The sequence below is a fragment of the Limulus polyphemus genome, unplaced genomic scaffold (assembly GCF_000517525.1).
Source record: "Limulus polyphemus unplaced genomic scaffold, Limulus_polyphemus-2.1.2 Scaffold1284, whole genome shotgun sequence".
NCBI classification, from domain to species: Eukaryota; Metazoa; Arthropoda; class Merostomata; order Xiphosura; family Limulidae; genus Limulus; species Limulus polyphemus.
Window position 1 is genome coordinate 128627 of NW_013666894.1, and position 3987 is coordinate 132613.

Sequence of the window (3987 nt, forward strand, 5' to 3'; positions counted from 1 at the left end):
GTGTCTATTTACTTGTGACCACACTGTGTACATGTGGTAGTCATGCATCATAATCCAGTCTCACTGGTTTTAAACCAAGTCGAAAGTATTTTTTTACAAATACAGAGTATTACGTCAACTTTTGTTTTTAACTGGTGTGAGCTATCATCACCTTCATTTACTATAGTCATGCATCAGTCCGTTCTGGGTGTTTGTCATCCCACGTGTCCATCAACAAGATCAGCATAAAAGCTTCTAAACTACCCAATTTACGTGCCTCGAAACTAGGGAATAGAATATACAGCCTCACAAAATACACACTCATTTTGAAATTGATATTATTAATTGAGTTCACCCACTATCAGAATACAGTTTTAATGCACCATAAAACTTGTATTCGATTCAATGTAACGTATATGTTCTAGTAATGTTTTTACAGTATTTATTTTAATAATTCCATAAAAGTGAGTTAAGAATTATAAATTGGAACGTACATGGAGCTTGACTAGTCATGTGGTATACATAGGAAAACCTGTATATGCTGATGGCTTAACATAAGACGTCACTTGCGTTTTCTGAGAAGCAATTATTATAAAAATCCGTCAGAAAAACGTGATTTTCTGCACACACACACCAACACTTCCAAGAATTGTACGCGTTATATACTACAATGATTTCTGTGATAAACTGAATTTGTAAGGAAAATATTAGAAAAAAAGGAAAGGTCAATAAAACCATATTTTTGGTATGCATATTATCCGTGTATAATACTTGTTTCACAACGGCACAATCATATATTATTGGGTATTAAACTTAATCATATACTTTTTACCTCTGCCTTTTGAGATTTATTGAGGATTTTTAAACATAAGTGTTAATTTATTTAGTGTACATTTACTGAGAAATAATTAACATGAACACTTCGTGCTAATAATGAATGAAATTTTTTTAACGCCATTGAGCTTCACGAAATTCAAGAATATAAGATGCCTTCACATATTTTACTGAGTCTTTCTTAATCAAAGATATGGTTTCATGATCTAAAGCAATTACTAAGCTTGTTCTTATTATAAAATAATTGAATTATTTGAACCAATTTGTTTTTGACGTGTACGATGCATATGTAAAAATCAACTAATGTCATGAAGACAAGATTCATACAAGTTCATAAAATGTTTAATGGTACATCGGCAACATACTTGTCATAAAATGAAGTTTGACTTCAAAAACTTAAAAAGCTTGGTTATGTTCTAGGAACTCGAAAAAAAAAAGTTGTCGCTAATTAGAAATTTAACGCCAGAGCACAGCTTGTTTTAGTAAGGATGTAATAGAGATTTTTAATAATGACTTAATGCGATTCTTCGATAGTGAAACCGTGTTAAACTCTGCACTGGCGTTGTTCGATCGGACTATAAACTGGCAGGTTTTCTAAGTTTTTAGTAACAATGACGACATACTCAGGTTTCAAGTACTTTAGTAATATGTCAAGGTTTTTAGAAAGTTTTAAAGAAACTATTTCATTTGACATGAGTTGTACAAGCTACAAAGACATATTCCAAGTGATTATTTAATTTCACGACTATACTGCAGAAAAATTGATATCACTGATTAGGAAACGTGTGATCCCAAACATTTCTAATATCATATTCTTTTCTTTTTAAAGTTTATAAACATGAAATTTAATAATTCGAACTGTTACAGAATGAATTTATTTCAAGAATGATGAGTGTGAGTGTTATCTTAAAGCACAGTACATTAAAAGGGCACTTTTAAAGAATCTCGAGGCCTTGTTTTTTGAGGAGGTGGGTCGGAATGGTAAAAAGTAAACAGCCTCTTTTATTCTTATTATATAAGTTGGTATTATAAAAAATTTCATATCTAACACTTTAAACAGTTGTGGATATTTTTATATCAAAGAAAAGGTTCTCCTGGGCATGAGGGGAGAGATTTAAGCCTCACCCCCTGCACGTCAGTGCTTAAGGTCAAACAGACTGCAGCGATGGTGTATGGGTTGGTGATATGAATCAATGTGGAAGAGCTTTGAAATTGTAGGGTGTTAACAAGAAGAGACAAGGATAAAACATGCACAAGCAGTTGACTAAAACAATCGTTGTCTTTAAACGATATATTAATTCCGTAAAATCTTTGTCAATGTACATTAAAGTAATTTACTCGCAAAGCAGTATTTTTTATTTTTTTTACTGCTATGTTTCTGTTTTATTGTTATTAAGCCTGAAGGTTAAATTCTATCAAGACGTATAAAAATGTGGTATTTAACGCTTTTCAAAAAAATGTGTCACTAACTGTACGAGACTGTAATAGAGTTATATTGACAAGTCACTTTATTGTGGCCCGGCATGGCCAAGTGGTTAGGGCAATCTGAGGGTCGTGGGTTCGAATCCCCGTCACACCAAACATGCTCGCCCTTTCAGCCGTGGGGGCGTTATAATGTGACAGTCAATCCCACTATTCGTTGGTAAAAGAGTAGCCAAAGAGTTGGCGGTGGGTGATGATGACTAGCTGCCTTCCCTCTAGTCTTATACTGCTAAATTAGGGACGGCTAGCGCAGATAGCCCTCGTGTAGCTTTGCGCGAAATTCCAAAAACAAACAAACAAACAAAAAAGTGCGTCTTATACACCGAAAAATACGGTAATTTCATTATAATTCGAATTTTTTAAAGTACCCTACCTATCCACGTAAAATACACATATACACATAATAAATTTCAAACCGCAGTATGCTGCAAAACACATCACTCTCCTTGAGCTATGAGAACATTGTAACTGCGACAGTCAACCCTAATTTTAGGTTAAAAGTAACCGCCTAGTAGTTTTAAACTAGGGATGGCTATGTCAGGAATTTAGGAGTCTCTAACCTGGCCATGTAAATCAAATGTCGCATTTTGAGCTATTCAGGTCGAAAATACCAGTAACAAAATTACATTTTACGTTTTGCTTAATCAAACAGTTCACAAAAAAATTAAGATTTGTTTAGAAGGAAATCCTTTCCTGTCTTTTTTTCCCGACGAATTTAACACATTTATTCTTCTTAATTTAGAATTATCTTTTTTTCTTACTACTTTTTATCTATACAACGTACTTATTAGCAATTTAACTAGTGTATTTAGATTAAGAGCAATTTGATTTATTTTCAACCTGAACAACACTAATTTTAGGATGATTTCATAGAAATGTTTGAATATTCTAAAGCTTATCGCTCCAAGATAAACAATTGTAACGGGAAAATGTGAATTTTATATAAATTAACTTTTTCATTAAATTTTGCCCCCCAGTGGAACAGCGGTATGTCTGAGGACTTACAACGCTAGAAACCTGTGGTGGGCAGAGCACAAATAACCCATTTTGTAGCTTTATGCTTAACTAAAAATCAACAAACAATCTTCATATTCGAGTATCAAGTTTGGCCAGTACTTCGCCGAATCTCTTATATTTAATATGTTATTTTTACACATTTTATTGTATGGATGGCAACTCTCAACGTTTTGTGTATTTTACGTGGATAGGTAGGGTACTTTAAAAAATTCGAATTATAATGAAATTACCGTATTTTTCGGTGTATAAGACGCACTTTTTTGTTTGTTTTTGGAATTTCGCGCAAAGCTACACGAGGGCTATCTGCGCTAGCCGTCCCTAATTTAGCAGTGTAAGACTAGAGGGAAGGCAGCTAGTCATCACCACCCACCGCCAACTCTTGGGCTACTCTTTTACCAACGAATAGTGGGATTGACCGTCACATTATAGCGCCCCCACGGCTGAAAGGGCGAGCATGTTTGGTGGGATGCGGATTCGAACCCGCGATCCTCAGATTGTGAGTCGAGCGCCTTATCCACCTGGCCATGCCGGGCCGCACTTTTTTACCCCAAAATTTGATGTCAAAATCTGCTTGCGTCCTATACACCGAAGGTATAAGTAATATATATGCTGTGTAATATACACACAAGCCATGTGTAAATATATTTAACTAGGCATGCATAGTTTAGTTCAATT